Below are 24500 nucleotides of genomic sequence, written 5' to 3' on the forward strand. Positions count from 1 at the left end.
CTTCCCTTCCCTGCTGCTGACACCCCAATCTACAGCAAACCTGTCAATACTTATTTTGAAGTCTGAGAATTATATTTGTATCTGCAGTTAAACGTGTGTGTCTGTATATACTGTATATATACGTGTCTGGGACAGTGTAACACCAGACTGGCGAAGGACAGTAAATATCTGAGTAATACAGTGCAACGTTTTGGCAGGTTGTTAACCTATACTTGCATGATTTTTAGGCTTATAATGATTTTCAATATCAATTACTACATTTTGACATGGACATGAAATGTGTATATAGCACTTTTGGGTCTAAGAAGCCTTGTCACATTGTCAAATCTGCTTTCATATTTACTGATATTTACTGATGGAAGAATAATTGTATTTCTTCATTCTCAACAGTGCTGTCAGTCACCGGCCTTTCCCTGAGTCCCTGAGCTGGGAGGATCATGAGGACCACCTGGACAGTTAATAGTCTGCTGCTTAACCTGCATAAGAGGTCACTCTTAACAGCAGTTTCTTTCATCATTAAGAGGGAGTTATGGCCTACTCTTTCAGGGGATTCTAAAATATCACATTCCTATTATTTTTAACAAATGTTAGTATGAAATAGATTGTTAGGAAAATGATACAGTGATCATTGTATCACCCGATACACATACTCGGTTTTCAGTAACATGGCTCTACCTCTGCAATTACAAGTGTTGAACCTTGAATCTCTCCTGTATTTCAAAGAATCAGTTCACAGGTCAGCTTTTTTTTTTATGAAAAGAGGAAAATGTGAACTCGGTTAGCAAACTAAGAAGTGTTTTCCTTCTGAAATATGGCTTTCTCTAAGTAAAATTTCATTTTCTTCCTTGTGGTAACTATGCTGATCTTATTGGTACTGTACAGATCTCTTGGAGAATCTCTGTGGATTTACATCAGATATATATTTGTCCTAAAATAGTGAACAGTATATATTGTTTAGAGGAAGAGCTTTTGATTTAATTTCATTTGCCTTAAAAGTTAATTACTTGAATGTTAAAAATGTTTTTTTTTCCTTCACTGGCTTAGTTAAATATCAGAAGAGTTCCTGGGTGCTCCCTCCTTTCAGCAGATATGCATCTTAATCTTTATATAGTAAATTGCTTCTCTTGTTGAGTCCATCCTCACAATGCCTACTTAAATGTGGAACAAAGCAGATTGTGAGGGTGTGTGTGTTACAGCACCACATTGGCTCCTAATTAACTGTGCACTGCTCTTTCAGAGGACAGCCTCATTTGTTCCTACAGCACAGTGATCATTTTTCTGATGGCATGTTTACCCACAAAAAAAGCACATTAAGCTTCTCCGACATGGTTGCATTCTGTCTCAACTTCTTGTTAATGTATTAAGCATTCCTACACAAGGCACTTTGTAAATAACATTGGAGTCTCTTATCCTTTCTGAGTTCTCAGTCCCCACCCCCCCTCTCCAGTCTAAGGTGGACCTGCCAGAGACAGAGCTCAAAGCTGGAGTTGCTCATCAGCACTAGTTTATTCTAAAGCAATACTTACTAACAAGGGGATGGGCAATTAGCAAATCTATGATGGAAAGTACAGTCTGTGATTACTGGCAAGCAGCCCCCCTTTGTGTGCATACAAGCAACAGCTGGAGCTTCAAAATCCAGTTACAGGAACTGGAAGCACCCTTAATTCAAGCCTGAAAGCCACCCCGACCAGCATGAAGGGGTAAGGGAAACGCGTGTAGGGCTCATTAAAGAAATGGGAGGATGAGCCTACGTGAAAACTTGCTCTTCAGAGATGAGACAACTCAGGTACCCGAACCCAACCCTGCAATCCACACAACCCTTTGAGAAATAATCCGAGGACAGTTTATTGCAGAAATTGGACAAGAAAATACAGAACAGGAGGAACCAGGACGACTGTTATGATACAGTATTGGAAATCGCTCAGGTGGTCCGCAGACTGGAGCCCCGGCCGGAGAGACGGTGGGTAACCTGGGACCGCGAGGTGAGTCCGGCTGCTCTCCGGGATCGACTGCTGCTTGAACAGGGGAGGAAAAAAGCGTTTCGCGCTCCAGTACCTGTTGGAACAGTGTCTGGCCTCTCGCCTCTGTCTATACAAAAGTAGCACCATTTTTCGGAAGGCAAAAAAAGCGGTTCATTCGGAGGGAGGCGTTAAAATTAAAAGCATGAGGCTCGCTAAACAGTGTAGACAAGTTGGATCCTCCTACCTCTGAGTTCACCGGTCAGCTCTCCAGTCTCACGCAACACGGGAGCTCTGCGCTTCGGCGTTCGGACGGTTGTAAGGGACAGGAAAGCGGAGACCTGGAGAGGCGAGTATATATAAAAAAAAAAACTGCCGAAACACGACTAACAAACCTGACCAAGCATTCAGACTACAGGTAGCAATGTTAAATGGTAACAGAAAGGATACGTTGCATTCCGTCCCTTTTAGAGGTACGAAAGTCGTTGGTTCAGTTGCAATTCAATCTTGCTTTCAAAGCTAGAAATCATTTTCTAAAACCAATTGTCCGCAACTGTCCTTTTCTTAATTACTCTGGAGCTCACATTCCTCTTCAGTTCTATACTGTTCCTGTCTTAATAGAGGAAATCTTGACCGAAATTCAGCGAAACATCCGGGATTGTGTTTTCCTTAGCAGCGCAAAGCCTCTATTTAAAGGCAAAGACGCACTCCGGCAGCCGGAACCATTTTTAAAGCAGACCAATCGAAAGCTGATACAAGATTAATCAAACCTGGCTTTAGACTTGTAATTATGTAGAAATGCGTAAAACACGGACGGTATCCTGGAGTTAGCCGTCTCCGCCTTCGCAACACGGTCTTTCACAGACAAATACAATATCACTCCATACTTTTAACTGGATGAAGTAACATTATTGAAACTTTAATTTAACACTTACGATTTGTTTTTAATTAAATATACTTTATTCATCACCGGGTATTCAGGTCACGAAGTGAGAAATGAGTGTCAACCTTGCGACAGTGTTTCAGATTTCCTGTCTTTCGATTTTGGATCAAGTAGTAAGAATTACACTGTTGGTATAATTGATATTTGTCTGTTGGATTAATTTGATGATCAATCTCACCATTGATTACTGTACATCGCTCATTGATAATGGTTCCCCAACACATTTCACTGTATAACCTGTGTATACGCTGTAGAACACTGTATAGAATTTGTATGCCTTTTTAAAATTAATCAAAATGAATTTGGAGCTCTCTCTTAGAGATCACAACTGCGAGGTAGTATACTATTGAATATCCGACGGACACTGCTTCCACTAGTTCAATGCCAGAACTCTGATATAACACTATATAGAATTTTAATGACTTTTTAAATTCATTAAAATAAATATGCATCTGTCTCTTAGAGATCACCTTTATGAGTCTTTTATAGACTTCTAAATATCTGCTTCCACTAGTTCAGTGCAAGGAGTATGGTATTCATGGACAACATTTGTACCACCTGCACGTTTTGCACTTGACTACAGTGACGTTCTTATCTAATAGTATATATAATAACAGCATCTCTCGTAGTACAAATGTGGAGCGATGTGATGCACCATTGATTGCAAAACTTGTTATTACGTCTTTATCACAATTCTGTTTTCTTAACCTTATCAAACGCCCATGGAAATATAAATATGTCTTATCGTGACACCTACTGGTATAAAGGATCTAAAGGGATACTCTGTCCAAACGCCAGCTGGGGTATAAAACATTCAGATGAATATATCGCTCATGTAGTAATTGTTTGAATAGAATTAGAATAATTTCAGACATTTTGTTTTAACAAATAAAACATTTTAACCTCTCGGACTTCACGTCTGACACATGACACAAAGGCTTCTCCAATTCTGTGGCAAACTGAATCTCTGATTTTCGCTGTCATTCGAAATGTTAAACAAGTCATGTCCAGTCGCAAAAAGGCTAGAAAATCGCATTATAAAGGCGTCTCAGTAGTCTTAATGTTTGAAAAGCGAGAAAACAGGGGGAAGTGTCTGGTCTCGGAACTGGGACTTGGCTTCAGACTGAATAAGAGAGTTATATGCCCAGTGTGCTGTATGGCCGGCCTGGTGGCTCCGCGGGCTGAACCATCGGACACTTCTAAAGTTCAGAAAGCAGAATGACTCTCAGAGATCAGAGTGAGTTAAACACGAGCCCCGAGCCTCTCCGTCAGTGTGAGATCTTATCCCCGGGTGTAGCTCTCTCGCTGTCGGGGTGAGTTTGTGGAAGTGGCTGTTCTCTACCACGCCGGCCGTTTTGGGGGGCTCCATTTTCGGGGCCTTCCAAAACAGGGTAAATTGGGTGGTTTAGGTCCTTTAAAAATGATTAGTTGTTGACTCAATTCTAAAAAGCAGCCCCTTATACCACTGTGACACCTTCAGGACAGGTGTGGCATCAGCAGTGAAAGAGATGTGCAGTCCTAACTAGGAGCGACAGGGGTCTCTCTCCAGCACGTTTCTCTTGATTCGATCAACTGGCCACAAGTGAAACGTTCCCGACGAACAAACTCGTAGGTGAATGTCGCTGTACCAGTTTGTCTGAAAATCATCAGCTGTTGAATACTTTATGCATTTTTTGGTGAGTAAAAATGTCTATGTATCGTCAGTAACGTCAGTGTTGAACCCTTGTAACTGAATCCCCAGCTGTCCTTCAGGAGCCGAGCCCGCCTCCAGAGTGACCTTCCTCAGCGGACACGCCCCGTCCACCTGTTCCACAGGTGCGCCCGGCAAGATGGCGGCGGGACGAGTTTCTGCGGCGTTTGGTGCGTTTGCGTTTTATTTCTAATTTTAAGTTTAAAAAATGCAAATATCACGTTGAGTAAAGATAGACAAAGTTTATGCATGTTGCTACATTTTAATTGTATGTATTTCGATTTAATTTGTGTTTAAGGACGCCGAAATTAGTGTTCTCTCCGTTTGGGCGTGCTGTGGACGTTTTAACATCTCCAATTAAGCGTATCTTTCATTGAAGTATTTTTAAATATATGGTACTTCTAGCTATGGAGTTATGTAAGGCTGCGGTTTACCACCAAACAAATTCCTTTATAAAGTCAATTGTTGTGTGATTCTCTTCATTGGGGATATGGGCTATAACCCTTTCCACTCCGAGCTTCTAAAATATTAAGATGAAATTACGAATTCGTATATTTTTTATTTCTCCAGGTGACAAAAGGATTTAAAGCAGGGGCCTCCGGTTAAAAAAAGGGTTTTTCAACGGTACTGTAAGTTATATTCCTACCTTTCGCCATACTGTTTTTTTGTAACTCGATAAGACAACACTTGTTGCCGGCATTTGTAAAACAGAACGAGTTTATACAAATATTCGAACTTCTTTTTAGTTTCGTTGTGCTTTTGTTGAATAAAAATAAAAACTCTAAGGCGCTGGACCTTTATCTATTAATTGAGTAAAGATGGATAACACTAACAAATGTTAAGGATGCTTTTCAAAGCAGGGAGTTTTATCGAAAATGATACCCGCTGTAAGTGGTACTTTCTCTTAAATGTATTTGTAGCGTTGAATTTCTATGTGGCCGAACATATTTTCTAAATATTGGAATAGTGGGACTGTTTTGTTAGTGAATTTGAGCGGGATTGCGTATTTCTTCAGGCAGCTTATGTAAAAAGTTAGACTTCAAGCGCTTCGATTCTGCACATCCGGTATGTTGTTAACTTTTCTCTTTTGCCTTCAGTTCTGCGGCTCCTGCTCCTCGGCGCTCCGACGATCTCCTCTCCAGCTCCGCTCCAGCAACTCCTTGTGCGTTGGCAAGTTATTCTTGACAGTGTGTGCTTTTCCTTACATTTCATTTTGGACACCAGAGCTTGATCTGTAATATACTATCTCTCGTATAATTATTTTAATTCTGTATTTTTTATATGGTGTCTCTAGTGCTGTAGTTTAGCTTCAAACACTTTATAAAGTCAGTTTCTTTTGGATCTCTTTGCGGATTCGAGGTGTAATAAAGCTTTCCGCTCCGAAATTATACAATTGTGAAAATATTGAATTGACTGATTCGTGTTTTATTTTATTTCTCCAGGTGACAAAGGATTTCAAGAACGCGCCTGGAGTTATGAAAGTTGTTTCCCCCAGGGTAAGTAATGCTACCTTTCGCTATACCATTTCTATTTGTGTAACTCCGTAATACAACACCTGCTTCTCTGCATTTTAACACCAGACCGGGTTTATCCCAAGCTTCGTTTCGTTGTGCTTTTGTTGAATAGAGATAGGAAACTCTAAGTCGCAGATTCTTCGTCTATTGAATCCATTGGGTAAAGCCGGATAATACTGAAACTTTTAACGACGGTTTTCAAAGCAGGGAGTTAACTCGAATATGATACACGCTGTAAATGTATAAATAGAATTGCATTTCTATGCGGCTGAACGAATTTTCAAAATACTGGAGTAGTGGGGGCTGTTATTTATCTGTGATTTCTCATGAAATTACTCATTGGTTTCTTATTTTAGCTGATTAAAAAAGTTAATAGACTTCAGAAAGTCATGCGAATCGATTCTGCAAATCCGATATCTTGTTAACGATGTTTTTTTATTTTGCCTTCAGTTCTGCGGCTCCTGCTCCTCGGCGATCCGAAGATCTCCTCTCCAGCAACTCCTTGTGCGTTGGCAAGTTATTCTTGACAGTGTGCGCTTTTCCTTGAATTTCATTTTTGACTCCAGTGGCTTGATCTGTAATGTACCGACTCATCTTTCCCTTGATGTATTGACATTCTTAACTTGCATGTTTCCTGCTGACTGCTGCTACTGTTTGTGCTGTGTATTCTGCAATAAAAACTGTTGATTTCATTTTCTGAATTGTCTTCTATTTTTTAAGGTGTGTTGGGAGGGTTTACTCTGGCCTGGTGTCTCACTGCTGTAAGTTTTTGGCTGCAAAATCTGGAGAGAGCACAGTTTCCGAGAAACGATGCGATGGGTGTTTTTTACTTTGCGCCACGGCCGCAAGGGGACACCCTATCGCATCGTGACTTGGAAACTGCGGGGGCTACCCCCTTTTTAAGTCGCTCCAGATTTTCCCGCCTTTTTAGATAGTCTCTGGGGGGTTAGGGTCCCTAGCAGGGAGCCCAGGTACAGCCCCTAGGGGAGGAGAAGGGAGGATAGCTCTAGCCAAGCCCCCTCACTCCCAGCTGAGAGGAAGGCGGGCTGGAGGTGGCTTTGGCCCGAGAGAGAGGAGGCACCCAGGGCGGACTCAGCCTATCAGTCACAGCTTGCAACTGACAGACTTCTAACTAAGTCCACACCAGGAGACCTGCCTCTCTGCAGGGACCTAGGCCATCACCAACCTGCCTTCCCCTGCTGCTGGGAGTGAGTGGGCTTGGCTAGAGCTGCAGTCAATCGCCCAGCCCCTCTCTCCAAAAAGAGGAGTAGACGGGGCTGGGTTTGATTGATGGGAGGAGACCACGCCCTGAAAGAACCCCGGTATATACTAAGTTTTTTGGCGGGAAAATCTGGACAGACTTAACAAGGGGGTAGCCTCTGCAGTTTCCAAGTCACAAAGCGATAGGGTGTCCCCTTGCGGTCAGTGACAACAAGGAAAAAACAGCCCTTCGCATTGCTTCTCGGAAACTGTTAGTAAAGTCTCTCCGCCAAAAAACTCACCAACACCGGGGGTTTTCAGGACCAAGGGAATACTGAACTCTGCACGAGAACAGAAAGAACAAAACACTTCTAAATATCATTAAACAATTTATTGAGCGAAAATTGCATACAAAACAAAGCATTCCGGTACGAGAGATGCACAGACTCGAAGTGAAAATGAACACATTTTAAATTACAAAGCATCAAAGCAAGGCTACATTAACGCTAAAGACTTTTTACAAATAAACAGAGTACAAAAACATTTGCATGCAAGCACATGGAAAAGCACAGAAACATACAGCACGTTACTGTTTCTCCGAGGGATCTGTCGAGGCAGCGACCAGAGTTAAATCGGGAACTTCGTTGCCTTTCCTGCAAAACAACAGAAATCAGTATTAGTTGTGCTTTCTGTTACAAACAGCATCTCGCATTTATACCAGCTAGTTAGATCGAGCTTCCGTATTTACTGACACGTCCAGAAGATGAAACAGTTTAAAATGATTTACAGTTGAAATAAAGCACTTAGTCTGCTGTATCACGAAATGCTCCTGTTGAACAGATATCGAAGCACTCAGGTTTGCTTTTCAAGTGTGCAAAATAACGAAGGCACAATCAATACAGCTACTGTACATGTTTATCGATTAGAACGAATCTATCACATTCAAATGTTTTTTGCAACTTCCATTTTGATTAACATTCGTTTTCAGAAACAACTTCGTTAACACCCGAACAATTAATCTAAATCTTTATAGGCTCCATTGTTTTAATTCTTGTGATGTAATTTGGAAGCCAAAACGGTTTCTTATGAATCTGTATTATGCGCACCCCCCCAAAAAAGGCTAAAGTGATAGCAGTTTAACAACTTCTGCCATGGAGAAATTTAGTGTGGCTTAGTTTGACTCCTTTGGATAAGGTACATAACGTTTATCAACAACAATTTTCTGGAGATACAGTATATACTGCACTTCAATGTGAAACGTGTAAACGAATAAATAGGTTTATACTTACATAGATAATTCCAGCAGCTGAGCCGAGCATGTCCTGTTCGAAAACACCAAACTGGAACACAAGAACATGTATTCAGACGACCATTAACAGATAATTTAAACCAAAGTTTCTTAACAGAAAACGGCGTTTTCACCGGGACAGACAGCGCAGAACATATTTAAAAAAAAAAAATCAGTGTAAAGAAATGAATAAAATGTTTAAACCTCCGTTTATACTCCCAATATTTAGCGAGGATCGTGTCCTGTCCGAAGACACTAAACTGAAAACACTAAAAACAGCACAATTGAGAATTTAAAGACCATTTAAACAAAAAGTATTCGTTGTAAGGTTTTTTTAACCATTTTACACGAATAGAAGAACATAACCACCTAAAATACTCTGGAAAACAATGAGAAAAAAATGAATTCTAGAAGAGCTATTTTCAGTTTGGATGAATGCTTAAATGTGTGATAAACCAAAGTAAGATAAACAGGCAGAAAAACGACGTTTTCATTCTACCAATACAGCAGTGTCTTTAGTGCCACAACAGAGCTTTTCTTCGAAGTCAAAGAAATACTCACGCTGTTTGTGGAACACAAGTTTAAAAAAGGAGAGAAGCGTTGGAAAAGAGAGACAATAAAAATGCTATTTAGCGCCTAACGAAAATAAGTGTTTACTCCTTTCTCCTGTGAGGTTTAGACTACATAACTATATTAATTAAATCTTATTTACATTAAAACAAATGAAAAATAAAATGAATCACAAAAAGACGCGGAACAAACTCACTCAGCTCCCTCCTCTCTCGCAGAACCTGGCGGACAGGTGAGCGGGGCGTGGCCTGCGAAGGATGTCATTCAAGTGGGCGTGGTTACCGGTTGACGGGGCAGGTGGCTTTTTTCTTCCACCTGAAAACTTGTGGAAGAAATCGAGCATGTTCTCAGAGATGATCTTGTACTTTAGACATCAAAACAAATCACGGTCTTATAGTTACAGAAATACTTATATCTAAGTCCATATGAAATTACAGGAGTGATTATGAGGAATGAGGAGTGACTTACAGACAACTAGGGCAATGACTGCGACCAGGATTACACACACTGTGACTCCCAGGGTGATGAACACACATCTTCTACACCTGGACTGTCCTAAGCAATGAGAGAGGGAGACAGGTTAATACTCCCCACAGACTGGGCACAGCAGGACACTGAGTGGCCGGGAAAGCAGAGCTCAAGCAGACACACTGACTGGTGCTGCAGTGTGTTACTGGGACTGACTGTGGAGGAGGGGTGTGAGCAGCTGAAGGCTCAGAGTGAGACACTTCAGGACTTGGGCCAGTAAAACTGGTCACGGAACAAACAAAATACTTGTCTTGCACTGCAAAGATCTGATTTCTAGGAATTGTGTTCAAAAGTTGGCAAAGGAGAAAAGAAAACTAAAATAGTAAAGTCAAGGAAACAGAAATAAATTATTAGGAAAATGACAAGCATAAACAGATCAGATATAACAATTTAATAATGGAATGAATCATGCACATGGCAGAGATTCAGAGAGAATATTTCATTGTCTGAGTCAGTACTGTATGTCAGAGTGTCAGTGTGTTCTGTACTAGTATATAAGTGTGTTACTGTAACAGTGTATCAGAGTATCTCTGTATCATTTGGTCAGTTTTTTAGTGTGGCAGTATAACAGTGTGTTACAGTACCAGCATATCAGACTGCCAGTGCATCAGATTGTCATTGTGTCAGTGTGTAAGTCTATCAGTGTATTAACACTGTAATCACTGTAATCCCCGATACACTGTTCTTCACATTGTCAGCACAACAGTGTATCAGTCTGTTACTGTACCAGTCTGTCAGTGTGGCAGTATATCAGAATGTCAGTGTAGGAATGTATTAGCGCATCACTGTGTCGGTGTATCAGCACTGTTCTCACTGGCTGGCTCTCCTCCAGGCTGTGTCTCTGGTCTCTTGCTCACAGTAGCGTACACATCCTGTGATGGTTTCTGTATTGCGGTGTAAACTCTGTCTGGATCCATAGATCTGACTGTATGAACTGAAACCAGTGAAACAGCTGGGCACTCGCACTGAGACTCTGTCACTGAGACAGCTGCAGTCTCACCCTGAGTCTCTGGCACTGAGGCAGTTGGACACTGAGTGTCTGATTAGAGGGATGCTAAATTCCTGGAGAGAAAACAGGAACTCAGAAAACCCCCTCATTTCCATGTTCCTCATAGTCTGCCTGCTTTTCAGAGAGGGTGTGACAGAGAAACATTAGACAAAAATAGCCACAGAGGGAGAAGCACAGAGAGACACAATCTCACAGATCTTAATCCCAGAGCGAGAGAGGCAGAGATCCTGCAGGAGAAAGACTGTTGACTCTGTGTCTGGTCTGGTAGCAAGAATATTATGAACAGCCTGTCTTTCTGAACTTCATCCAGGTGGATGGGTCAGTCAGCAGGACAGTAGGACTTGTGTGCCCCGAGACTCACAGTGTGGTTCTAACTGGTCAGTATTACCACAGGGGCAGTCTGTGAGCCTCAGAGGTCCAGTCCACAAGGCTAGAAGGAGGCGGAATCCTAAAGAATTATGAAACAGCATGTCACGGTCGACATCCCCTCCTCCAGAGGGCGCTCTAATCTAGATAGTCCTTTTAATTATTACTTCCTGGTGTGTCTAGTTAAGTCCCTTATTTCTTTAAGTTTTCTTTCCCGTAGCCTTCAGGGCTCAGCTTTGGAAAATGGTTGTCTCATGGCCTGCCTACCACCAGGCTTCATGGGGAAATCTGAGGACATAGGCCAGTCGTAGTCACCCTGACCTTCTGAGCCCAGGGCCTGGGATGAAGCCCTGTATTCCTGGTTTTTGTTTTCTTGTGTGTCTGTTCCTGTTTTGTCTCCGGATGGATTTCTCGATAGTGGACATGTGGACTGTTTTCTGATCCTCCTGTGGACCTCCCTGGATTTGTTTCAATGGATACCTACCCTTCATTTCTGCACGGACTTCCCGATCATCACTGTGAGCACCAATATACCTTGTGTGTCTTCCGTCGACTCCATTCCCATTCCTTTCCGGATTTGCCACCTTGCATAGGGTCTTAAAATACTCTTTCCGTGGGAGCCTCACCCGGCAACCGTTACACAGCAACAACATGTTTCTAATTGTTCAGCATGAAATTCAAATTGAGCTTTATAATAATAAAAATACAGATGATAGCATCACTGTCATTAAATGAAAAACGGATTACAGCTAATTTCATACTTAAGCAGAAGTGTGAGTTCAGCCAACACTGTGCGAAATCCAGTCTCTGCTAATTATTGGCAATTAGCTTGATTGACATCATTTGTAATAAAAGAAACATATTCCTGTGCCTCAAGTGCTGAACGCTTGTCCCGAAACCTGATCCAGATGCTGATCCTGATCCGGATCTCAGATCCAGATGCTGAGACGGTGCAAAGTTTTGTTTCTGTAAGGTGAACCCTCGCGCTGGGCGAGAGACAACTGAGAGAACCTATGACACAACAGGCACATAGGGAGGCTTTATAGGCAATGGCATGGTGATGGAGCAGGCTGAGCAGGGCTCAGGCATACCGTCCAAAGTTCATAGTCAGAAACTAGAAAGGCTCCAAGCTGGGAAAGGGACTTAACTAGACACACCAGGAATGAAGAATGACAACAAGGACACAGCACAGATTCAAGAAATCCAGGGGATTCTCCAAGAATTGTTCATCATCAGGAAGAGGGCAGAGGTGCAGACGGGCTTCGGGATCCCGGCTGAGACGACCACCTGGAAAGGCTGCTGAGGCACCTGCTGTCACGCCCTGTACACCTAGAGGGCGCTCTCCTTCTGTCCTGTTCCTTGTTCCTTGTGATTATTCATGTCTTTCCGGTGTGTCCTGTGGTGTAACCTATTTACTTCCTGTGTCTGCTCTGCTCCTGGCTCAGCATTGAGGGTACGGGTGTCCTGAGACCCGCCGAGCACCAGGTCCCCCCACGTCCGTGGCCTGAGGGCATAAGTTTCTATTCTGACATCGTATGACCCCCTGAGCTTGGGCTAACCTCCATCTTGCCCCCTTTTACCACTACGCATTGGGTCTCTACTGCTCTCCTGGCCATTCCACGGCTTGCCCTTCTGACATCCGTGACACCTGCCTGGGGAACTGGAGAACAGGGCAAGACAAGAACAAGGTAAAAAGTACAGGGGAGCCAACAGGACAGAAGGGTGTTTGCCCTGTGCTGGCATGTAGGGCAGAAACATCCTGTGCGTGTTTCTGTAACATTGGTTTTTTTAGGGAACAGGGTGGTTAGCCTTGTGCCCTACATCCAACACGGAGGACCTGGCGCCCGACGTGGGACACAAACCCACTTCCCTGAGATTATGAGTCTCGTGCTCCACCAACAGATCTAGCTGGCAAACAGCACATGGTCAGAATAACAACATGAATGGAGAAAAAAGTGCAGAGGTGAGAAGTGAAGGGGGTAAAAAGGACAGTGATGGAGCACCATTGAAGCAGGGCTAAGGCTTTAAATAGAGTAAATGAGAAATGGAGTAATGAATGGAATTGTTGTAATTAAATGCAGATCGTCTGAAAGGGATCCGGCGTATTCAGCAAGCCCTGGAAAACCTTGAGCCCTTGTGAGAATGTGACAGTTTTGTGTGACAGCCACTGCTAGACGAAAGACACCACATGGGTGCGATCATTACAGTGTGCGTTTCTTTTTCTGGTGTGTGTTCCCTTTTCAAATGTATGTTCCTTTCTAGTGCGTACTCTTTTCTAGTGTGTATTTTCTTTTTCCAGTGTGTGGTCCTTTTCCTCATGTGCATGTCCTTTTTCTAGTGTGCACTCACAATTTTTAGTGTGCGTTCCTTTTTTTACTGTGCACTCCTTTTTCAGTTGTGTGCTCCTTTTTCTAGTGAGTTCTCTTGTTCTAGTGTGCACTCTCTTTGTTTAGTGAGCACTCCTTTTTCTTGTGTACGTTACTTTTTCTAGTGTGCATTCCCTTTTTATAGACTGTGTTCCTTTTTCAAGTGTGTTTGCTTCATCTAGTGTGTGCTCTTTATTCAGTTGTGCGCTCCTTTCTCTAGTGCGAGTGCGATTTGTTTTTAGCGCGCTCCCATTGCTATTGTGCACTCCCTTTTTCTACTGTGCGTTATCTTTTCCCAGTGTGTTCCCTTTTCTCGGGAATGCTGCTTTGTTTAGCGTGCCATCTTTGTCGGAGAGTGTGTTCCTTTTTTTTTGAGTATGCGCTTCCTCTTCTCGTGCGCGTTCCATTTTTATAGTGTGCACTATGTTAAGTGAGTCTATGCACTCCCCTTTTCTAGTGCTTGTTCTCTTCTAGTGTGTTCTCTTCTCCTAGTGCGCATTCCCTTTTTCCAGATTGAACTCCATTGTGTAGTCTGCACTCTAGTGTGCGTACCCTTTCTCTGGTATGTGCTTCTTTTTCTAGAGTGTTTGCCTTTTCTAACATGCGCCAGCTCTTCTAGGGCGCATTCTGGTTTCTAGAGTGCCTGTCTTCTTGCAGTGTGTGCGCTCCTTTTTGAAGTGTACACACATTTTTCTAGCGTGCTCTCCTTTCTCTGATTCCTCTGTTCCGTTTCTTCTGTTGTGTGCTACTGTACATTGTTGCATTTTAATGTGTGAACTCCTTTTTGTAGTGTGCATTTTCTTTTTTAGACAGCAGAGTAGTGGCTGCAGTTTAAAAAAACCCTATATGGGTGAGATATGAGAACGACAGTCTCAGAGCAGACTGTGGAGAAGAATATCGCAGCAATTCCAGAAGGGACCTTTGAGAGCAGCTATTCCAAGGGAATTATCCGGTGTAAATGATATGATTCGTTTTTAAGAGAGAGCAGCCTGTTTAGTGTGTGAATAGGGCTGTGCAGTAAGTCTGCTGTGAATGAGAGTGTGAATGAGTTAAAGCTCCATTCAGAGGTGGAGTTAGTTAGCAGTGGCAGCTAGGCAAGTAAAGGTGTCCCGGCACAGCCTGGGATGGGAGAGGGAGGCATCTGAGAGGATGTGAGAGTTTTAGTTTGAGTGTGTTGAGTCTCAGCCTGAGAGTGAGGTGCTGGAGGCCTGGTGCGATAAGAGAGTTGAGTCTGGGGGTGAGAGTGAGATGCTGGAGACTCTTGAGTTGTGTGAGACCCAGCCCGGCGGTGTTGGGAGATGGTGTCAGTGGCTGGAGAAGGACCTGAAAGTCTGAGGGCTGGCTGGTCATGAGAGGACCAGTGGCTACAGTGAGGAAACAGGAGGTTCTAAATCAGGGAGTAGCAGGAGGCTCCTGGAGGGAAACCACGAGTGACGGGCTTGTCATTGCGAGGAACATAAGGCACGATCTCGGAGGAGATCAGAGAGGACAGAGGCATAGGCGAATTGTAGACTCTGGGCCTGGGAGTCCACGAGCTGGGGGGTCCAGAGATCTTGGCGTAGGTGTATGAGCACCACAAGTCCTGGTTGCACCGATGAGAAGGCCATGATCGGAGGAGTGTGAGTGTAAAGAAAGAGAAAATGGGAGAAGAGCTCCTCATCAACCTGTGAGGGGTGTGTCTGATACGTCGGATATGCCTGTTGGTGCCCACAGTGACGGCCACTACCCCCGTGGCATCACACAACTCTTTACAATCCACCAGCTTTCTCTGAGTTAGTTCTTCCTCCCTGCTGATTTCAACAGCATCCAGAGTCTCCGCCTGAGCCTCTTGCAGTGTTTGTGAGCCTTGCACGAGATATAATTTGACACTGGCACGGATCCTGCTCTTGTCCTCTTAAGGGAACTGTTCATCTCCCAGCAGGTAGGTTCAGACTCTTCAGAAGCAAAGGTGGGTTTAACGAGTGTAGTCATGTTATCTGCGGCCACTGTGGGTACTTTCAAATATTCTCCGGCCTCCTCTTTTGTAAACTTCAGCTTTCCTGATCTTTTATCGATATAAAGCTTAGGGTAAGGATTAAACTTTAGACTTGGGATTGCACCGAGATTGAGAAATTGTACTTCAGTACAGTGCACTAGTGTTAAAAATAATGCTGTTGACTTAAGAACTTCCTGATTATTCAGTTAACCAATTAAGGGATGTGGAATAATGGCACAGTCTAGGCATCCATTTTGTAGAAACCAACAGCCTTCTTCTGAGCAATAGCAGCATGATATTATCGAATCCAACTACCAGTACCAGATACTAGTAAGTAACAAGGCTACATGACTCAAATACTGTTCTCTCATTTGAATTTTCTCTTGTTCTTGTAACTTCTTAAATGAATGTGACTAATAAGAAGTACAAAGGTACTAAACTGAGTGTATGATAAACATTTACAGATGATCTTGGTGCAGCATTAAGATAAATCAGGTTATAGAACAGTAAGTGTCCTGCTAAGAACTTTAGATCCCACAGCTCACCAACATATTTGTAAATTATTTTATTCATATTCCTGTGGCCCTCAAATACTGATAAGGATTAAATGCACCAGCTGTGATTACCCTGATGGACATGGAAAAAAAGGATTTTGAAACCTGTAACTCGTGGTAGCTTTTGAAAACATGCTCGATTTCTTCCACATGTTTTCGGACGGAAGATAAAAGACGAGACAAAAAAAAAAGCTACCTGCCCCGTCACCGGTAACCACGCCCACTTGAATGACATCCCTCGCAGGCCACGCCCCGCTCACCTGTGAGCCAGGTTCTGCGAGAGAGGAGGGAGCTGAGTGAGTTTGTTCCGCGTCTTTTCATGACTAGTTTTATTTTTACTTTATTTTAATGTAGATAAGCTTTAATTCATATAATTATGTAGCCTAAACCTAGCAGAAAGGTGTAAAGGGGTAAAACACTTATTTTCGATAGGCGCTAAATTACATTTTTATTGTCTGTCTTTTCCAGCGCTTCTCTCCTTTTTAACAGGAAACTTTTGTTCCACAAACAGCGTGAGTATTTCTTTGACTTCGAAGAAAGCTCTGTTGCAGCACTAAAGACACTGCTGTATTGGCAGAATGAAAACGTTGCTTTTTTGCCTATCTTAGTTTTCTTTATCAAACATTTCGTGAAATGTCCCGGCACATTTAAGCATTCATCCAAACTGAAAATAGCTTTTCTAGAATTCAGTTTTTTCTCATTGTTTTCCAGAGTATTTTAGGTGGTTATGTTCTTCTATTCGTGTAAAATGGTTAAAAAAAACCTTACAATGAACACTTTTTGTTTAAATTGTCTTTAAATTCTCAATTGTGCTTTTTTTAGTGTTTTCAGTTTAGTGTCTTCGGACAGGACACGATCTTCGCTAAATATTGGGAGTATAAACGGAGGTTTAAATATTTTATTCATTTCTTTACACTGATTTTTATTTTAAATATGTTCTGCGCTGTCTGTCCCGGTGAAAACGCCGTTTTCTGCTAAGAAACTTCGGTTTAAATTATCTGTTAATGGTCGTCTGAATACATGTTCTTGTGTTCCAGTTTGGTGTTTTCGAACAGGACATGCTCGGCTCAGCTGCTGGAATTATCTATGTAAGTATAAACCTATTTATTCGTTTACACGTTTCACATTGAAGTGCAGTATATACTGTATCTCCAGAAAATTGTTGTTGATAAACGTTATGTACCTTATCCAAAGGAGTCAAACTAAGCCACACTAAATTTCTCCATGGCAGAAGTTGTTAAACTGCTATCACTTTAGCCTTTTTTGGGGGGTGGTGCGCATAATGTAGATTCATAAGAAACCGTTTTGGCTTCCAAATTGCATCACAAGAATTAAAACAATGGAACCTATAAAGATTTGGATAATTGTTCACGTGTTAACGAAGTTGTTTCAGAAAACGAATGTTAATCAAAATGGAAGTTGTAAAAAACATTTGAATGTGATAGATTCGTTCTAATCGATAAACATGTACAGTAGCTGTATTGATTGTGCCTTCGTTATTTTGCACACTTGAAAAGCAAACCTGAGTGCTTCGATATCTGTTCAACAGGAGCATTTCGCGATACAGCAGACTAAGTGCTTTATTTCAACTGTAAATCATTTAAAACTGTTTCATCTTCTGGTCGTGTCAGTAAATACGGAAGCTCGATCTAACTAGCTGGTATAAATGCGAGATGCTGTTTGTAACAGAAAGCACAACTAATACTGATTTCTGTTGTTTTGCAGGAAAGGCAACGAAGTTCCCGATTTAACTCTGGTCGCTGCCTCGACAGATCCCTCGGAGAAACAGTAACGTGCTGTATATTTCTGTGCTTTTCCATGTATTTGCATGCAAATGTTTTTGTACTCTATTTACTTGTAAAAAGCCTTTAGCGTTAATGTAACCTTGCTTTGATGCTTTGTAATTTAAAATGTGTTCATTTTCACTTCGAGTCCGTGCATCGCTCGTACCGGAATGCTTTGTTTTGTATGCAATTTTCGCTCAATAAATTGTTTATTGGATTTTGATGTGTTTTGTTCTTTCTGTTCTCGTGCAGAGTTCAGTATCCCCTTGGTCCTGAAAACCCCCGGTGTTGGTGAGTTTTTTGGCGGAGAGACTTTACTAACAGTTTAGTGAGGAACGCTGCGAAGGGCTGTTTTTCCTTGTTGTCACTGGCCGCAAGGGGACACCCTATCGCTTTGTGACTTGGAAACTGCAGAGGCTACCCCCTTGTTAAGTCTGTCCAGATTTTCCCGCCAAAAAACTTAGTATATACCGGGGTTCTTTCAGGGCGTGGTCTCCTCCCATCAATCAAACCCAGCCCCGTCTACTCCTCTTTTTGGAGAGAGGGGCTGGGCGATTGACTGCAGCTCTAGCCAAGCCCACTCACTCCCAGCAGCAGGGGAAGGCAGGTTGGTGATGGCCTAGGTCCCTGCAGAGAGGCAGGTCTCCTGGTGTGGACTTAGTTAGAAGTCTGTCAGTTGCAAGCTGTGACTGATAGGCTGAGTCCGCCCTGGGTGCCTCCTCTCTCTCGGGCCAAAGCCACCTCCAGCCCGCCTTCCTCTCAGCTGGGAGTGAGGGGGCTTGGCTAGAGCTATCCTCCCTTCTCCTCCCCTAGGGGCTGTACCTGGGCTCCCTGCTAGGGACCCTAACCCCCCAGAGACTATCTAAAAAGGCGGGAAAATCTGGAGCGACTTAAAAAGGGGGTAGCCCCCGCAGTTTCCAAGTCACGATGCGATAGGGTGTCCCCTTGCGGCCGTGGCGCAAAGTACAAAACACCCATCGCATCGTTTCTCGGAAACTGTTTGTGCTCTCTCCAGATTTTGCAGCCAAAAACTTACAGCAGTGAGACACCAGGCCAGAGTAAACCCTCCCAACACACCTTAAAAAATAGAAGACAATTCAGAAAATGAAATCAACAGTTTTTATTGCAGAATACACAGCACAAACAGTAGCAGCAGTCAGCAGGAAACATGCAAGTTAAGAATGTCAATACATCAAGGGAAAGATGAGTCGGTACATTACAGATCAAGCCACTGGAGTCAAAAAATGAAATTCAAGGAAAAGCACATAGTCAAGAATAACTTGCCAACGAACAAAGAGTTGCTGGAGCGGAGCTGGAGAGGAGATCTTCGGATCGCCGAGGAGCAGGAGCCGCAGAACTGAAGGCGAAAGAAAAAAACATCATTAACAAGATATCGGATTTGCAGAAAAGATTAATTGACTTTCTCAAGCTATTTAAAATTAGCTAAAAAACGAAACCAATGAGTAATTTCATGAGAAATCACAGATACATCTCAGCCCCACTACTCCAATATTACGAAAATGTGTTCAGCCACAGAAATGCAATGCTACTTATACATTTACAGCGTGTATCATATTCGAGTTAACTTCCTACTTTTTAAACCGTCGTTAAAAGTTTCAGTATTATCCGTCTTTACCCAATGGATTCAATAGACGAAGAATCTGAGACTTACTGTTTCCCATCTCTATTCAACAAAAGCACAACGAAACGAAAAGAAGCTTGGTATAAACCCGTTCTGGTGTTAAAATGCAGGGAAGCAGGTGTTGTCTTACGGAGAAATAGAAATGGTATAGCGAAAGGTAGCATTACTTACCCCGGGGGAAAAACAACTTTCATAACTGCAGGCGCGTTCTTGAAATCCTTTGTCACCTGGAGAAATAAAATAAAACACGAATAAGTCAATTCAATATTTTCAAAATTGTGTAATTTCGGAGCGGAAAGCTTTTACACCTCGAATCCGCAAAGAAGAGATCCAACAGAAACTGACTTTAAAGCAAATGTTTGAAGCTAAACTACAGCACTAGAGACATAATTACATAAATACATAATTAAAATAATTACATGAGAGATAGTATATTACAGATCAAGATCTGGTGTCCAAAATGAAACGTAAGGAAAAGCACACACTGTCAAGAGTAACTTGCCAACGCACAAGGAGTTGCTGGAGAGGAGATCGTCGGAGCGCAGAGGAGCAGGAGCCGCAGAACTGAAGGCAAAAGAGAAAACAAGTTAACAGCATACCGGATGTGCAGAATCTATGCGTTTGAAGTCTAACTCTTTAAATAAGCTGCCTGAAGAAATATACAATCCCGCTAAAAATTCACTAAGAAAACAGTCCCACTATTCCAACATTTAAAAAATATGTTCGGCCACATAGAAATTCAACGCTACAGATACATTTCAGAGAAAGTACCACTTTCAGCGGGTATCATTTTCGATAAAACTCCCTGCTTTGAAAAGCATCCTTAACATTTGTTAGTGTTATCCATCTTTACTCAATTAATAGATAAAGATCCAGCGCCTTAGAGTTTTTATTTTTATTCAACAAAAGCACAACGAAGCTAAAAAGAAGTTAGAATATGTGTATAAACTCGTTCTGTTTTAAAATGCCGGCAACTCTTATCGAGTTACAAAAAAATAGTATGGCAAAAGGTAGGAATATAACTTACAGTACCTTTGAAAAACCCTTTTTATAACAGGAGGCCCCTTCTTTAAATCCTTTTGTCACCTGGAGAAATAAAAAACATACGAATTCGTAATTTCATCTTAATATTTTAGAAGCTCGGAGTGGAAAGGGTTATAGCCCATATCCCCAATGAAGAGAATCACACAACAATTGGCTTTATAAAGGAATTTGTTTGGTGGTAAACCGCAGCCTTACATAACTCCATAGCTAGAAGTACAATATACTTAAAAATACTTCAATGAAAGATATAAGAAAAGAAGTATAAGAACGCTTAATTGGAGATTTTAAAACGTCCACAGCACGCCCAAACGGAGAGAACACTAATTTCGGCGTCCTAAAACACAAATTAAATCGAAATACATACAATTAAAATGTAGCAACATGCATAAACTTTGTCTATCTTTACTCAACGTGATATTTGCATTTTTAACTTAAAATTAGAAATAAAACGCAAACGCACCTAACGCCGCAGAAACTCGTCCCGCCGCCATCTTGCCGGGCGCACCTGTGGAACAGGTGGACGGGGCGTGTCCGCTGAGGAAGGTCACTCTGGAGGCGGGCTCGGCTCCTGAAGGACAGCTGGGGATTCAGTTACAAGGGTTCAACACTGACGTTACTGAACAAACATAGACATTTTTACTCACCAAAAAATGCATAAAGTATATAACGGCTAACGATTTTCAGGCAAACTGACTGGTACAGCGACATTCACCTCCAAGTTTGTTCGTCGGGAAAGTTTCGCTTGTGGCCAGTGGATGGAATCAAGAGAAACGTGCTGGAGAGGGACCCCTGTCGCTCCTAGTTAGGACTGCACCTCTCTTTCACTGCTGATGCCACACCTGTCCTGAAGGTGCCACAGTGGTATAAGGGGCTGCTTTTTAGAATTGAGTCAACAACTAATCATTTTTAAAGGACCTAAACCACCCAATTGACCCTGTTTTGGAAGGCCCCGAAAATGGAGCCCCCCAAAACGGCCGGCGTGGTAGAGAACAGCCACTTCCACAAACTCACCCCGACAGCGCGAGAGCTACACCCGGGGATAAGATCTCACACTGACGGAGAGGCTCGGGGCTCGTGTTTAACTCACTCTGATCTCTGAGAGTCGCTCTGCTTTCTGAACTTTAGAAGTGTCCGATGGTTCAGCCCGCGGAGCCACCAGGCCGGCCATACAGCACACTGGGCATGTAACTCTCTTATTCAGTCTAAAGCCACGTCCCAGTTCCGAGACCAGACACTTCCCCCTGTTTTCCCGCTTTTCAAACATTAATTCTACAGAGACGCCTTTATAATGCGATTTTCTAGACTTTATGCGACTGGACATGCCTTGTTTAACATTTCGAATAACGACGAAAAACAGGGATTCAAAGTTTGCCACAGAGTTCGAGAAGCCTTTATGTCATGTGTCAGACGTGAAGTCCGAGAGGTTAAAATGTTTTATTTTTCAAAACAAAATGTCTGAAATGATTCTAATTCTATTAAAACAATTACTACATGAGCGATATATTCATCTGAATGTTTTATACCCCAGCTGGCGTCGGGACAGAGTATCCCTTTAGACCCTTTATACCAGTAGGTGACACGATAAGACATATTTATATTTCCATGGGCGTTTGATAAGGTTAAGAAAACAGAATTGTGATAAAGACGTAATAACAAGTTTTGCAATCAACGGTGCATCACATCGCTCCATATTTGTACTACGAGAGATGCTGTTATTTCATATACTATTAGATAAGAAAGTCACTGTAGTCAAGTGCAAAACGTGCAGGTGGTACAAATATTGTCTATGTATACCAGACTCCTTGCACTGAACTAGTGGAAGCAGATATTTAGAAGTCTATAAAAGACTCATAAAGGTCATCTCTAAGAGACAGATGCATATTTATTTTTAAAAAGTCATCAAAATTCTATATAGTGTTATATCAGAGTTCTGGCACTGAACTAGTGGAAGCAGTGTCCGTCGGTATTCAGTAGTATACTACCTCGCAGTTGTCATCTCTAAGAGAGAGCTCCAAAGTCATTTTGATTCATTTTAAAAAGGCATCCACATTCTATACAGTGTTGTACAGCTGTACAGAGGTTATACAGTGAAATGTGTTGGGGAACCATTATCAATGAGCGATGTACAGTAATCAAAGGTGAGATTGATTATCAAATCAATCCAACAGTCAAATATCAATTATACCAACAGTGTAATTCTTACTATTTGATCCAAAATTGAAAGACAGGAAATTTGAAAAAATGTCGCAAGGTTGACACTCATTTCTCACCTCGTGACCTGAATACCGGATGATCAATAAAGTATATTTAATTGAAAACAAATCGTGTTAAATTAAAGTTTCAATAATGTTACTTCATCCAGTTAAAAGTATGGAGTGGGATCGTATTTGTCTGTGAAAGACCGTGTTGCGAAGGCGGAGACGGCTAACTCCAGGATACCGTCCGTGTTTTAGGCATAATCTACATAATTACAAGTCAAAAGCCAGGTTTGATTAATCTTGTATCAGCTTTCGATTGGTCTGCTTTAAAAACGGTTCCGGCTGCCGGAGTGCGTCTTTGCCTTTAAATAGCGGCTTTGCGCCTGGAAGAAAAACAAAATCCCGGATGTTTTGCTGAATTTCTGTCAAGGTTTCTTTCTATTAAGACAGGAACCGTATAAAACTGAAGAAGAGGAGGAATGTGAGCTCCAGAGTAATTAAGGAAATGACCGTTGCGGACAATTGGTTTTAGACCACGTTTTAGAAAATGCCTTCTAGCTTTGAAAGCAAGATTGAATTGCAACTGAACCAACGACTTTCGTACCTCTAAAAGGGACGGAATGCAACGTATCTTTTCTGTTAAAATTTAACATTGCTACCTGTAGTTTGAATGCTTGGTCAGGTTTGTTAGTCGTGTTTCGGCAGGTTTTTTTTTATACTCTCCTCTCCAGGTTTCCGCTTTCCTGTCCTTTACAACCGTCCGAACGCCGAAGCGCAGAGCTCCCGTGTTGCGTGAGACTGGAGAGCTGGCCGGTGAACTCAAAGGTTGGATCCTCTTACTTGTCTAAACTGTTTAGCGAGCCTCATGCTTTTAATTTTAACGCCTCCCTCCGAATGAATCGCTTTTGTGCCTTCCGAAAAATGGTGTTACTTTTGTGTTGACAGAGGCAAGAAGCCAGACACTGTTCCAACAGGTACTGGAGCGTGAAACCTTTTTCCTCCCCTGTTCAAGCAGCAGCAGTCGATCCCGGAGAGCAGCCGGACTCACCTCGCGGTCCCAGGTTACCCACCGTCTCTCCGGGGCTCCAGTCTGCGGACCGCATGAGAGGTTTCCAATACTGTATTATAACAGCCGTCCTGGTTCCTCCTGTTCTGTATCTTCTTGTCCAATTTCTGCAATAAAATGTTGTCCTCGGATTGTTTCTTAAAGGGTGTGTGGATTGCAGGGTTGGGTTCGGGTACCTGTAGTGGAGTTGCTTCATCTACGAAGAGTGAGTTTTCACACACGATCATCCTCCCATTTCTTTAGTGAGCCTGGCTGGTCAGGGTGGCTGTCAGGCATGGAGCTCCAGGTGTTGCCTGTACAGTATGCACACAAAGAGAGACTGCCTGCCAGTAACTGCATACTGTACTCTTGATCATAGATCTGCTGATCTCCCAGCCCCTTGTTAGTAAATATTGCTGATGAGCATCTGAAACACCAACTCCAGCTTTGAGCTCTGTCTCTGGCAGGTCCACCTCAGAGGGTAGAGGGGGGGGAAACTGAGAACTCAGAAAGGATAAGAGACTCCAATGTTAATTACAAAGTGCCTTGTGTAGGAATGCTTAATACATTAACATGAAGGTGAGACAGAAAGCGAACATGTCAGAAAAGCTTAATGTGCTTTCTTGTGGGTAAACATGCCATCAGAAAAATGATCACTGTGCTGTAGGAACAAATGCTGCTGTCCTCTGAAAGAGCAGTGCACAGTTAATTATGAGCCAGTGTGGTGCTGTAACACACACACCCTCACAATCTGCTTTGTTCCACATTTAAGTAGGCATTTTGAGGACAGACTCAATAAGTGAAGCAATTTAGTACAGTATATAAA

The 24500-nt window shown here is 42.4% G+C and overlaps 3 long non-coding RNA genes across 5 annotated transcripts; 2 read left to right on the forward strand and 1 right to left on the reverse strand.

Moving 5' to 3' along the window:
• The first annotated feature begins 4521 nt into the window (after positions 1 to 4521).
• On the forward strand, positions 4522 to 6797 carry LOC107075729 (uncharacterized). Its single transcript, XR_011183260.1, has 5 exons — positions 4522 to 4761; positions 5162 to 5220; positions 5689 to 5753; positions 6034 to 6087; positions 6556 to 6797. It is a non-coding gene; the product is annotated as an uncharacterized lncRNA (long non-coding RNA).
• Positions 6798 to 18850: 12053 nt separating this feature from the next.
• On the reverse strand, positions 18851 to 23373 carry LOC102687396 (uncharacterized). Of its 2 annotated transcripts, none has more exons than XR_001477223.2 (6): positions 23289 to 23373; positions 20892 to 21010; positions 20420 to 20473; positions 19898 to 19951; positions 19559 to 19614; positions 18851 to 19102 (listed from the first exon to the last, which is right to left on the reverse strand). It is a non-coding gene; the product is annotated as an uncharacterized lncRNA (long non-coding RNA). The 2 variants fall into 2 exon arrangements; XR_011183104.1 differs by having other exon boundaries at positions 20892 to 21275; positions 23289 to 23367.
• LOC138224638 (uncharacterized) lies at positions 23035 to 23826 on the forward strand. Of its 2 annotated transcripts, none has more exons than XR_011183105.1 (3): positions 23035 to 23110; positions 23361 to 23454; positions 23642 to 23826. It is a non-coding gene; the product is annotated as an uncharacterized lncRNA (long non-coding RNA). The 2 variants fall into 2 exon arrangements; XR_011183106.1 differs by having other exon boundaries at positions 23575 to 23662.
• The last annotated feature ends 674 nt before the right edge of the window (positions 23827 to 24500 follow it).

This window comes from Lepisosteus oculatus, chromosome 23 (genome assembly GCF_040954835.1).
Source record: "Lepisosteus oculatus isolate fLepOcu1 chromosome 23, fLepOcu1.hap2, whole genome shotgun sequence".
Lineage (NCBI taxonomy): Eukaryota > Metazoa > Chordata > Actinopteri > Semionotiformes > Lepisosteidae > Lepisosteus > Lepisosteus oculatus.